The sequence below is a fragment of the Fragaria vesca genome, linkage group LG4 (genome assembly GCF_000184155.1).
Source record: "Fragaria vesca subsp. vesca linkage group LG4, FraVesHawaii_1.0, whole genome shotgun sequence".
NCBI classification, from domain to species: Eukaryota; Viridiplantae; Streptophyta; class Magnoliopsida; order Rosales; family Rosaceae; genus Fragaria; species Fragaria vesca.
In genome coordinates, this window is record NC_020494.1 from 7,224,057 (window position 1) to 7,238,136 (window position 14,080).

Here is a 14,080-nt window from a genome sequence, read left to right on the forward strand (position 1 = left end):
GCCAATTTGGTTATCATTAAGGCACTCAAACTCGATTAAACCAATGGATGAACATAATTCGGTCGAACTTGAACCGTTCATGTTTATAACAAAAAAACGCAGTTTTGAGTGCCTTAATGATAACCAAATTGGCTGAAATTTTGCAGAGATGATCTATACAATAGTATCTAAATACTAGACAGTGAAGATGTGAAAATTCAATTGAAAAGTGAGTGTAAAGTGGAAATCCGCACCGTAAGAATAAATACGGACGTCCGCCAGTTGAGAAGCTCTGTATATATATGTATATATATATGTATATATATACATATATATATATATATACAGCCCCTTTCCATTGAGGGATCCCTATTTTTTGGCCACTTTCTAGGGATAGGGCATTACACCACTTTCCAATTGAATTTTTACATCTCCACCGTTCATATCTTAGGTCTATATGAGTAGATCACCTCTACAAAATTTCATATGATTTGGTGATCGTTAAGATTTTCAAAAGTTTGATTTAGTTTTAATGATTTTGAACGGTCCAGCTTATGTCAAACTAAAACCGTTGAAGGTCATTAAAACTAAATTGAACTTTTGAAAGCCTTAACGATCACCAAATCATATGAAATTTTATAGAGTTGATCTACTCATATAGACCTAAGATATGAACGGTGGAGATGTAAAATTATAATCGGGAAGTTGGTGTAATGCCCTAACCCTATAAATGGCTTAAAATAGGGATCCCTCATTGGAAGGGCCCTGTATATATATATATCAATAAAGATGTGTACACCACAAAGGTTGTCAGTCTTGAATTTGATAACTTTCATATCACTATATGCATATACATTTATATACTATTTGGGACATTCAAATTTTTCTGGTATCAAGTTACACTGGATTAACTTGTTTGATATTTTTTCATATACAACTATGCAATTTCCAATGTCTATAAATCAGATTGAGCATCTGAATGGCTCAAACTTTCAGCAACAGAAATGTGACATAGAACTTAATCTAGGAATCTTGGATTTCGATCATGTGTCAAAGGAAGATCCACCATTAGCATTGGCTAAGAATGCAAGTACATATGCGAAAGAGAAGAATGATAACTGGTACAAGCACAACAAGATGGCACTGATAATTATCAAGAAGAGGATGATTAGCAGTGTGAGGGGTAGCATCCCAGATTCTGAATTGGCAAAATTCTACATGGATTCTATTGCTCAAAAGTACTTCATTTCCAACAAAGCTGAGACTGGAAGACTCATGAAATCCTTCATGAGAATGGTCAATGGAGTATGATGGAAAGGGCAGTGTAAGGGAGTACATTATGAAGGGGTCCAATATGAAAGGCCAGTGTAAGCAGTCCAATATTACACTACACTTTCCATCATCCCAGATTCTGAATTGGCAAAAGTCTACATGGATTCTATTGCTCAAAAGTACTTCATTTCCAACAAAGCTGAGACTGGAAGACTCATGAAATCCTTCATGAGAATGGTCAATGGAGTATGATGGAAAGGGCAGTGTAAGGGAGTACATTATGAAGGGGTCCAATATTGTTGAAAGTTTGAAGGATCTTGATATGATTATAGAGGAGCCCTTTCTGGTTTACATGTTGCTTAATTCTCTACCTTATGAGTTTGATCAACTGTAGTCGCTGTATAAGATTCAAAAGGAAAAGTGGACAATGAACGAGCTAATTTCACTTTGTGTGGAAGTTGAGGATGAAGTCAAGAAGAAGGGAAAAGGTGTGGTTGTGGCTATGAATTTGATGTCAAAGGGAAGATTCAAGAAGTTTGGCAACAAGAACTGCAAAGCTAGTACCTCTGTAAGCACCTCTAAACCTATTAAGAAATTTGATCATGATAAAAGGTACAAACCTGTAGGTGGCATTAGGTGTTCCTTCTGTAAGAAACCAGGTCACTTTAAGAAAGATTGTGATGGTTTCAAAGCTTGGCTGAAAAAAAAAGTGATTTTCTTGTTAAATCTGTTTTCAAATTTGAGTCAAATGATTTTGTTAGTGATGATTCTTGGTGGTTTGACACTGGCTCACCCATTCATATTGTTAATTCATTACAAGGATTGTCAAAGATTTCAATCGCAAGCAGGAATGAAACAAAAGTTTGTACTGCAAATGGCCAAAGGGTGGCTGTTAAGGCTGTAGGATGTGTCAAGCTCAAGGTTTAGGAATAACTATGTATTAGTATTGAACGATGTCTATTGTATCCTTAGTATTAGTAGGAATTTGGTTTCTGGTTCTCAGTTTGTAGCAAACAATGGCTATAGTTTCTCAATAAGTAATAATATAGCTATGAATTTATATTATTATAATAAGTGTTTTGGTGATGCAAGTTTGATAAGTGGTTATTGACATGTTAATTGTGTTAATGTTTTTGAAAATCTAAGCTGAGCATGATGTTTTTGCTTTAAGTAAAACGATTTCAAAGAGAAAATCTGTAGTCATCTTTTCTTTGGCATAAAAGACTTGGTCATATTTTAAAACAAAGACTGAGTGAATGTAACATCTCGGAAATTTGATTTTCTATTTTTAAAAGAAAAATTTATTTTCGATCTATTTTTATTTCGATTTATATTATTCCTAGTAGTTTTTGAAAATTATTCAAATTTTTTAGTTTGTCAAATTTTGTCTTTCGAGCCTATAGGATTAATCTAGACGGCGTTATGAGTTTGTAGCATTTTTCGGAGCATCATTTGGACATCGAAGCTATTTTTAATGATTTTTAAAAGTTTGTATTATCCAAAAATTTAATTAAAAATAGAAATTAGAGTCTGTAGCATCTAGACCGTTGGATTTTTTAACCGTCTAATCTGGGCCGTCGGATTGGAGAATATATTCGACCCGGACCGACGTCGAACAGCGGCGGAGCCTTTGATCGCTCCTCGTCTTCCGGCCTCCTCCCGACGCATGGCTGGTGTCTACGGCTTCGTCTTGTCGTTCCCAACGTGGTCGTGATGTTGTTTCTCCATGGGAAGCACCGAAGATATTGAGAATCGAAGGAGAGAAGAATTTCTGGGTTTGCCGGCGAGATTCTGATTTCGGCCGAGTTGAGGTCTCTCACCTGTGTGGATAACTTCGTCTCCTCATCCTCGACGTCCCTGTGGCTTCAGCTTGTTGATACGAGGTCAGGTGAGGGGAGAATCGAAGAAGAGAAGTTTCTAAATTTTTCGACGAGAGTTCGACAGATTCCGGTGAGCTTTGGCGTCGACTCAGATATCAAAGTTGATTTATTCTTTGAGCTCTTCCTTTCTGTACAATTGAATTCAATTTTGGATTGTGTTTCGGAGAATTTGGATGGTGGCAGTGTTGTTGACCGCTGTGAGTGCCGCTGTGCACGGCGGTGGGGGCCGGGTGATGATTTTGGGTTTTGGGAGTTGGTTTCTGGCTTTATTAGTATATTAAATTTGTGGAGTTTTGAGAAATCTGGGTTTTAGCAGTGTTTGTGATCACCGAGAGTGCCGCTGTTCATGGTGGCAGTGATGGTGTTTTTGTCTGTGTTTGCTGGTTTCCAGTGGTTATGAATCTCTACGCATGCTTTTGATTGTTATATGTATTAGAAATTTAGAAGCATGGGAAGTGGATGATCGAATGATTGTACTGTGTTGCTTGGACAATAAGAACAATGGTTGTGCATCTCAGATTTTGGGGTTAATATATACCTATTTGGTGATGTTGGCTTGATAAATAGATTAGGGAGGTTTGATTTTAGAAACTGGAAAAGATGGTAACTCGTTGGATTGGATGGTGATGAAGCTGCAATAGAAATGTAGGCAGAGACTATAAGGCTAAAGGAAAAATAGTCCAAACAATGTCCCACATTTTAGAGAAGCTAAACTTTGGTGTCTCAATTTTGAAAAACTTCAAAACAGTATCTCACGTTCTTACTCGGACCGAATTTTAGTATCTACAACCGTTGTGTCTGTTATAAAAATTGACAGCTAAAGGTTATTTTTGTACTTTCCCATCTTATTTTTTTCTTTATTTCTAATTATTCTAAAAAAATCTCTATATCTTTATGTCTATCTCTCTCCAAATCTATCACCGCTGCCAAGATCAATTCCCAGACCTACCTCCGGTAAAACCACTAGAACTCAAAATTAGAATTGGTGATTGAGTGGGAGTTTGATGTTAGAGTTTTGTTTTCGGTGCTTGATTTGGTTCTTTTGGACTGGTTTCAGGATAGCTTGAAGTTGTTGGTTCAAACTGTGGCTGAGATTCCGGTGACTGGGTTTGTAGTTTGTGGCAATTCGTGGCTGAGAATGGAGACCATGCTAATATTGCAGCTGAGGTGTTTAAGTCATTGGTACCCATGATTCTTCAGTATAAATCGCAAGTTCTGATATTGCTTTGATTTTTGTGGGTGATCAGATGATGGGTGTGGCTAAGAATCTTGAGCGGGTGAAGAAAGTTATGGAGGTTGAGGAGCAAGTTGGGTTTGAGAGCAAGGTGTATGGACGAGAAGGCAGCTGTAAGGAAGGCTGAACTTTTTTTTGTTACCAAGTTGTTTCCACTCAAACCTAGAATTCAAAAGGAAATTTTGGGAAGAGTGGGGAATTGGGGTTTATGAGAGCAGATTAAGGATATGATTGATGGAAAACTGAACATCTGAAGTGTTAGAAACAAGCAAGGGATTTGATTAATTATTACAATCGTTTAGTGAGTTGGAAAATTTCCACAATATCAATTAGTTGAGCAGATCGGAGGGAAGAGAGGATGAAATCGCTTGCTAAACTAACAACTAGTTTAATTAAATTAATAGAATATTTTTGGCTGTTTTATTATATGAAAAGAAAATAACGAAAATAGAAAGTAAAGGGTATATTGGTCATTTTATGATTATAATATGTCCACAGTTAGTTTTTTTAACGGAAGTAATGGTTGTAGATATCAAACTTCAGTTGAGATAAAAACGTGAGATACTATTTTGAAGTTTTCCAAAGTTAAGATATCAAAATTTAGCTTCTTTAAAAGGTGAGACACTGTTTGGACAATTTTCCTAAGGCTAAATATATGGATACATTATGGGTGTATGGTACTTTGGGTGTCCAAAGTAAATTCTGAAATTGAATTAATGCTCGGAGCACAGCTGGGATCTGACGACGGAAAGGTGGGGATAAAGTGGAATGAGTGCGTAGGACGTTTGATTCGGAAATCGTCAGAGAAAGTGTGAGGGAATGCAGATTAAGGAACTTGTTTGGGTGTCCTTAGTAATTTCAAGGACTTGATTGTGTTGACTTAAAGTGATATGTCAACATTATTAGAATGAGGATTCGATACGAGGATTGGAGGCATGTTGCAATTCCATAAGCAGAAAAATAAGGATTACCGAACGCGTGTCGCTGAGTTACTAATTTTTGTTTGGCGTCAAAACTAACACTTGGATTCCATGTAGAATCTTTCTCGGGGAACCTTTCTCTAAATTGATCATTAGATTATTATAGAAATCGATGAATTGTGTGTCATTGATTGATTAACTCTTGAATGTTATTGTTTTCGATAAAAGTATGTGATAACGTTGATTTATATGATTGATGTTATCGCTTTCCTTAAAAGCATGTGTTCGATATTGAAATGTGAGTTTTGATATTCAATTCATATGCATAATGCATTGTGAGGAATTGTGAGAAGTGAGATCGGTGATTATGGAGATGAGAAAGAGATTGATAGAATATATACATTTTGTGTAGTTAAGTTTCCTTATGGGTTGTTCTCGAGATCTATGATTAGCCCACACATGCACAAATTCAGGAAATGTATGCCCCTTCGATGGCGGACATCAATAAAACGATCTTATCGGGTTACGAATCAGGAAACCATGAGTATAACAAGATGACTAACAAAAGAGGTACATATGGTGAGATTTTACTGATTGTTAGATCATATATTTGAGACATCTGAGTCACCCCTAGTTGATAAAATACACGGTATGAGACATAGAATATGGAAACCAACCAAACGATAGCTGCAAAACTGACGTTGAAATGTCAGTACTACTTTTCCTCATGATTAAATGTAACGCCCTGGCCCAAATATTCATATAAATTTGAATTTTAAATCCAAATCTTAAACGAAATAGGAATTCAAAACTCGAATAATATTTCGAGTATCTAAAGTTTAATCAATTTCAAGAACCATGTACATTGACGTATACAACACTCAATTACTACGAATTTCATACTCACTACATTGAGCATTGTCACCAATATAATCATTCAAGCAAAAAAGATCAAACATTTACAGAGGCATGAAATCAATTTCCCACATATACTAAATCTCTAGTCATTAACCAAGCATTGATCGCAACTGAGTTCTAACCACAACTCTCACAAAGTAGAGAAACCCCCGGAGCATATTGCTCTCTATAACCACAACCACCCTCCTACTAAAATATAACAGGGGTCTCAAATAACCCGATTTATGCTAACAACAATAATAAATCAAAACCAGATTTCTACTACATGATACCATCATAAACGCACTCACATGTATTCCATTCTTTCCTTTTTTATATTACTACATATGTCCAAAATTCTAAACACAACACTCCTAATCTCCAACATTCCAGGCAACACATTACCAGAGGTTAATATCCAAACCAACAATTAAATTTTTTATCGCAGGACACAATGCATTATAATTTATCATAGCCAAAGCTGAGCTGTTCACTCATTTTTGCAAGCTCCAAAACTCAGAGTTTGGGTTTGAAATGAAACGGGAAGTGTTACATCCCGACCCTTAAATTTTTACCTTATTTACTAGCTTGGTGTTAATAAGAATTTTACCGTCTTCGTCAATAAGTTATGGTTTAATTGGTCCCTAAAGGGGTTTTGAGGGGCGATTATTTCGGAGAATTATTCGTAGGAGAAAAATATGATGACGGTAAAAATGGTAAATTTTAGCTAATAAAAGATAATTTTTATTAGGGTATTTATTTTTCAGGGTGTTTTATTTTGGAGTTGGTGTGGGTATATAGGTGTTGGACCGGTTTGGAGAGGCCCAAACCCATTTCTCCTCTCTCTTCTTTTTCTCTTCCTCTCGGTTCTCTCTCTCCCGAGCTCCTCTCGCTACCGGACTTCGCCGCTGCTTCGGTCCCGTTCGGTTGGCCTCCGACCCAGCTCCCATCTCAAAAGAGAGCCCTCCTCCCGTGCAGCAACCCCTCCAAAGGTCTCACCCCCTCTCTTTAGCTAGGTAAGGAGAAATGTGGAGTTGAATTTTCTAGGGATTTTGGGATGTTTTTGCTCGATTGACCTAGTTAGGCTTGGAATTGATGTTTGTGCTAGTTAGGAAAGTTGTAGAGGGGGTTGAGAGGAAGATGCTGTCTAAATTTCATAGGCATTGGAGGTCACCGGAGTCGGCCTCCGGCCGTCGCTCCCGACGGAGCTGGCGCCGCCGCCGCCACTGTGGGAGAGATTTTTTTGGTTTTAAATGTGGAATATTAAGGGGAGTTTATTGATATGAATTATGGAATTTTTGTATGAGTTTTGGATAAGTTTGTGAATTTCTGAAGTTTGGTAATTTTGGCGGATTAATAAGGTAGAATCCGGCCGTTGGATTAAAGTCGTATACTCTGTGGAAAGGTGTAGTTAAAGCTGCTGGTTTTAGTGTTGAGGTGTGGACCGTATTGAAGTTAGGCAATGATGAGCGTGAGTATGGCTCTCGGTTAATTTTGCCTATTTTGTTTAAATATTGAATTTTTAGTTGGGAAATTAATTATATATTTGTGTCAGGGTTCGAGAAAACCTCACTAGAGTGGCGATTTGGATTTCGTCGGGCTTATGCCTAGAGTTGTGAGTGGACTTTTGTTTTAAATAATATGCATGCTATGGTTCATGAATGAACAATTAATGTTGTGGAGCATTTTGATGTCATTTTAATTTTGACGATTTTATTTCTCTTGGAGAGTTACCGAAAATGGGATTTTCGGTGGATATAAATATGTATTTATGAGAGAGTATGTATATAACAGCTAGCTAGCCCTATGTGTCTGTCCACCTTAATGACATAGCATATAGCCGCATTATGGTGTGACGTGAGCGTTAGACTCGAGCGTTGTAGCCCTATATGAGTGTTTAATTCATATAGAGGGTATGAGCACATATTTATACACCCGTCTGTCCACCTTAATGGTGTAGTGTAGCACCGCATTAAGGCGTGACGTGAGCGTTGAACGCGAGCGTAGTAGCTCTATGAAGATACATTGGCCTCCATGAGTTGATGGATTTCAAAGATTTCCAAGCTTGTGACAAAGGGAAGATCCGGCCGGTTTAAATTGGGAAAATTGAAGTTTCCTAGTCCAACTAAGGAAAGCTTTATGACGGAAGGTCTCTTGCCATGTAGGTTGGGATTTCCTTCTATATTTCTCATCTTTTATATGGGTAGATTTAGATATATTTGGAAGGGTATTTTCAGATATATTTTCAGTCTATTTGGAGATAAAGGCCGTTTAAGGTTTGTTATAGAAAGAGAGGTTGTGATTTGTGATTAAGGGGATAGAGATGAGTTGTTCTATTCCTTAATTATTTAAGAGTTGTATTTCAATAAGGTTAGTTCCTTTTCCAGGTAAATTAGATTTAGAAAGTTGTTATGGTGCTAGTTGTCATCCGGATCTAGAGGTTAGAAAAGGAGGCACTGCATATTTAAATAGGAAGTGGTGCTAGGGTTGGTGGGGTGTGAATTCAGAGACTGTGAGAAAAAAGAAAGAAAGAAAAAATAGGTTCAGTGAGTGTTTGCTCTAGAGGTGTATGGAGTGAACATATATTCATATCATAGAATAGTCTTGTGTGGCAAGAGACCTTCGTGGCTCCATTGAAGACCTTCATGGCTTCAAGTCCTTCGTGGCTTCAACGACCTCCGTGGCGTTATCGTCCTTCGTGGCAACAAAGACCTTCGTGGCTTTGTATTTCACTTGACCGTGTTCTTCAAGTGTGAAGTAATTTTTACTTTTGAGAATATACTACTTTTGATCATATGTTGTCAAGTAATTGTAACATTCTATTCAATAGTAAAGTAAAGTTCTTCGATATATTCCGCTGCTTATCTCATAATCGTTCTATCTAGTATTTTCATTTGGTATCAGAGCAGGTGCTGGAGGTGTTCGGTAGATCTAGCTAAAGATGGAACGAAATGGGTTGAATCAACTGCCCATGCTTAAAGGAATGGATTTTGCTCAATGAAAACTTCAAATGAGATCATTCATTTATGGCATTGATTTTCATGCATGGAGAAGTGTGGAACGTGGCTGGAAAGCTCCTGAGATTTCTACTGATGGAAAAGCTCCAGAAGGGTCTTCATCTAAATTAAAGGACGAAGATGATTGGGATGAAAAAGAGATCAAACTGAGTGAAGCTAATCACAAAGCCTTAAATGTCCTATATAGACCCATGAATTTATATAGGGAGTATGGACGTGTGTAAATACATATATATAGTATAGAGCCTGAGAGGCTCGATATTTATGAGATAAAAGTTTTATCGCTTGCAGCATGCATTCGATTTTCCTTGAAAATTGATTTGAGAAAACATAAATATTTTATTCGTTAATTTATTTTTATCTACTCACTCTAACGTGTTTTCAAATGTTTTCCCCTGGCTCTTAGTTTTAAAAATACCCAGATTGCAGGATTGCATAGTTAAGGTCGGGCGTACATGGAGAAAAAACATAGTCAATAGTATAGCTTCCGCTCAGTATATTTCTAGTTCATCTCCTTTAAATAGAGTTGCTCTGAACTGTGGTTGTTGGTTATTAGATTAAATTGTTAGAGTTAGTAAATAAATTAGAAGATGTTGTGTTTTGGGGAGCACGAAGACTCCAGGAGTTTAAGGTTGGATTTGGATTTTCAGAAGTGTTTGCAGGTATTATTAGAAAGGGTTGTCCATTTTCAAGGGAGGTTATGTCGAATTTTTGGTAAATTTTCCTTAGAGGTGGTTCCCGCATGATTTACTTCGGGTTTCAGGGTGAAATTCGGAATGGGTCCTGACAGGAAGAGCAAGAGAACTCACGGGGTCGCTCATCATCGGACCCGAGCAAACCCAGAATTTCAAATCACCAAAACTTTGATCAATCCCAAAAACTAAATTGCATGGACTTTCTAGAGCACGACAGAAGGTCCATGAATCATACATCAACCCAACAACATCTTCATAAACTAAATTCTAATATAACATTATCACCTCATATTCTAAATCCTTCAAATATCCACTAAACTCAATTCCGATTATAGGAGCATGTAGAGCTTAGAGAATAAACTAATTTTGATACCTGAGATGAAATCAATAGCCGCCAATAAAACACAGACTCTCAATGGAAACTCCATGAGTATTACCTTCAATCAACGCCATGAAACGACCGGGATCAGAAAACCCGATATGGAACTCGAATACTCGATGTCTTTCAAGCGTCGTTCTGCCGTCGTCTTTGGCCATCTGAAAAGGGGAGGAGCTGTCACAACTTTGCGCAGCCAGGAGGGAGCCATGGGTACTAGTAAGACGTCTAGGCGAAGCCGGAAAGTGGAGGTGATGAGACCTGGATTCATCGCCCCGGTGAATCCCCGATTTCCCCCCAAAGTCGGTCTCTCCCGAAATGAAAACAGAGTTTTGGAAGCCTCCCCTCTGCTCAAAAGAAGGAGAAAATCCTTTGTCTGTTTTCTAGAGAGATCCCCAGCGTCCCCTCCTTTTTAGTTTCGGTCTCCACCGACTTTTCTCTCACCGAGAAAGGACAAAAGCAGATGAACAGAGAGACAATGAGAGATTTCTCGAAGTCTCTGCAACACCCCTTACAGATTAAATGACATAATTGCCCTTATGTGCTCGGGAGAAATACAAAAGGCTACCCGACAACTTTTCAAATAACAAATTAGTCCACAACAATTTCACTTATACAGTTTAGTCCCACTCTATATATTTTTTTTTTTTTACTTTACTTTACTTTACCATGTAAGTCTAGGAGTTACCGTCTTAAGAACTAGCCTTCAACATGCCATTTCACCTAACGACACCTTGTCTTTCTGGTTACTTTTCTTGGCGGAATCACTGCTGCCTTAATCTAGTAAAACTTCTTAGAAAACACATAGCAAAGTAAAACAGAACTAACATAGGGGTAAAAAGTTCTTCAAACACACTTAAAAATTCTACTTTTTATGACGGATTATAGGGCACAGAATAGAATTCATTTAAACATGAATACAAATACAAAACCCAGAGCCTCGCTCTTAGGTAAACAGCTAAAGGCTGTTTAGCTACTCATAAGATTAAAAATAAACACAAGTACTTACTTGTAGATTTACAGCACAGCACACCACACCACACCAGATGATTACAGACTTTACTTTAACAATATTCTTCTATTCTAAAGACTGTATACTAACTCTCGTACTTCTTGAGAAAGGTTGAGAGATTTCAGATGTTTGTTTCAGGTTTTTCTTCGATACCTTCCTTCTGAAGTTTGAGGCTCCTTATATAGGAGGCGGAACGCAAGCTGGAATTAAATCACACTTATACATAGTGGGAGACAGGAGGAATCCTATCTAATAACTTTACTTTTGAAAAAGTAAAGTCGAAAGCTTTAATGTGCTGGCAGCCACTTTCTTTTTATCAAAAGAAAAGCATTTTTGTCTTGTTGCGTCGGCAGCCCCTCAACTTTCCAGCATATTCATAATGTTGTGATATGTTTCTGGATCTTCAGAATATCCTACTGAGGAGTTGGGACCACTATTTTCCCAATCTTGTGTCGTGCCTTCATTTCCATCGTCGAGGTCTGAATCATAAGGATAAGAAACCTTATATTTTTCTTCAGTCTCAACTTTTTCTAACCACTTGGTCATAGCCAGAGTGCAATCCACTTCATCTCTCATAAGAGCTGCGAAAAAGTCACAGTTCTCAGGAGGGGGATGATTATAGCAAGTGACCATTATTTTTTCTCCACTTGCCAGGAGGCTGGAATCATAGTCTCTCAGAACTATATTTTTGATAATTGCTATGGCCGTAGCTTTCATCCAAGGAATACTTTGATTTGGTCTCCCATTGCCACTGGTAATAGCTGGCTTTTGGACCGGACTTTGGATTAATCTGACATGATGATAAGGAGAGATATAATTCATCTGATCATTTACCACGGTCCATTCTGGAGGTGTTGAAATGAATTTTAACCTTAGGATACATCCATCAAGTCTGATATTTTTGACAGCTTCGGCAATTATATCTGGAAAGCCCTTAAGATCTTTATTGGTTTTTGTCCATAAATTATGAACAAAGCCGTTTTCTATAAGCCACAACTTATGCTTCTGAGGATGCTCTGCTTGAACATGAACCAGATATCTCCCATAATATGGGCCAGAGGTTATTGATAATGTTCCTGGAAGAACATCTTTTCCTTCTCCTAAGAGGTTATGAAAATTATACCATTCAGATTCTTTTAAGGCTAGCATAGGAATTTTAGCGCTTTCAGGACTCTCGAGGTACACCACTTTAGATGGTTCTGTTAGAATTCCGTTGTCTTTTGTATGGACTCCATACATTTCTTTTGTTAAAGCCTTGAGGGTTTGAAGTAAATGAGCTTCATTTTCTTCATAAAAAGAATACAGAATATTATCAATAATAATCTTCTGTTTAAAGGCTAATAGCCTATCTGTTCTAAAAACTGGTTTCTGAAAGATCTTCAGAGGTTGATTATGGACGACTTTCTTTCCTGTGACCAATGGAAGTTTATTTGCCCTGAGAGGGCCTTTCCTGCTTTTTGGCAAAGCAGCAGCCATCAACGGACTTGATATGCCTTCACCGTCTGCCGTTTGAGACGGGCTAGCCAGTCTTTTCCCCTGAGACTGATTAGTTAAGGCTGATCCTTTCGGACACAGCAAGAACTCTTTTACGAGTTTATCTTCATTAGTACCATCTGAATGACTGGAGTGACCATCTTCTTTAAAGGCTGGCTTGGGCTTGATTCTTAGAGATTGACTAGCCTCAGCAGTTCCATAAGAGACTATGTATTGATAACCAGGTCCGTCATGAAGAGGTCCTACAGTTTTATCACCACCTTTGAATCTTTCCCAAAGCTTCTTTTCCTCTGATTCTGGTTTTCGGCTTCTGGGATTGCGTCCTTCTCTATCGAACATCGCCATTTCTCTTGTGAGCGCGTCAGGCAAAAAGTTCTTGTTTCCTGCAACCATTTCAACATCATATTCGTATTGAGTTAAAAACATTTGCCATCTCAACACTCTTCCTCTATCTGCAGCATCAGTCAATTTGTAGTTTTTGAAGTTTTTTACTCTTTTGTTGTCAGTTCTAACTACAAATTTATTTCCTAGATATGCCTCAGCACCCTTGATGCTTTTAATTAGAGCAAGGACTTCCTTGTCTCTGGTGGAATAATTTAACTCTGCAGCGTTAAACTTTCTTGAAAGAAATTTACAAATCTTTTCATGATTTGTATCTGGAGTAACAGCTAAAACAACTCCTGCCCAGTAATAATCATTTGCATCAGTCTGCAAAATGATCTGATCTCCTTCTTCTGGTAATAGTAAAGGAGGAAGATTTTTTGTTAATTCTTTAATCTTTCTGACAGTATTACTGTCATCAGCTGTGAAAGACCATTTTTTCTTGGAACTTGTTTTTGGAGAGAGGAGAGCAGTTAGACTACTAACTTGGGGAATAATATCTCTCGCAAAATTAACAACTCCCAAAAATCTCTGTAGAGACTTCGCATCTGGGATATTGTCTGGAAATTGGCTAATCTTCTTAACGATATGATCTTGGAGACGAATTTCTCCATCCTTAACATGAATGCCAAGGAAATCAATTTCACCTTTAACAAGGTGAATCTTTTTTTGTCCAAGGATAATTCCCTTTTGGACAATAAGCTTACACACCTGCTCAAGATGCTTTAAATGTTCATCCATAGTTTTTGAGAAGACAAGAATGTCATCTATGTAAACTATGCAAAAGTCTGCAAAAGGCTTGAAGATATTATCCATTTTCCTTTGGAAAATAGACGGAGCTTGTTTTAATCCAAATGGCATAACTAACCATTCGTAATGCCCTTGAGGAGTTCCAAAAGCCGCCAAAGCAATGGAATCAGGAT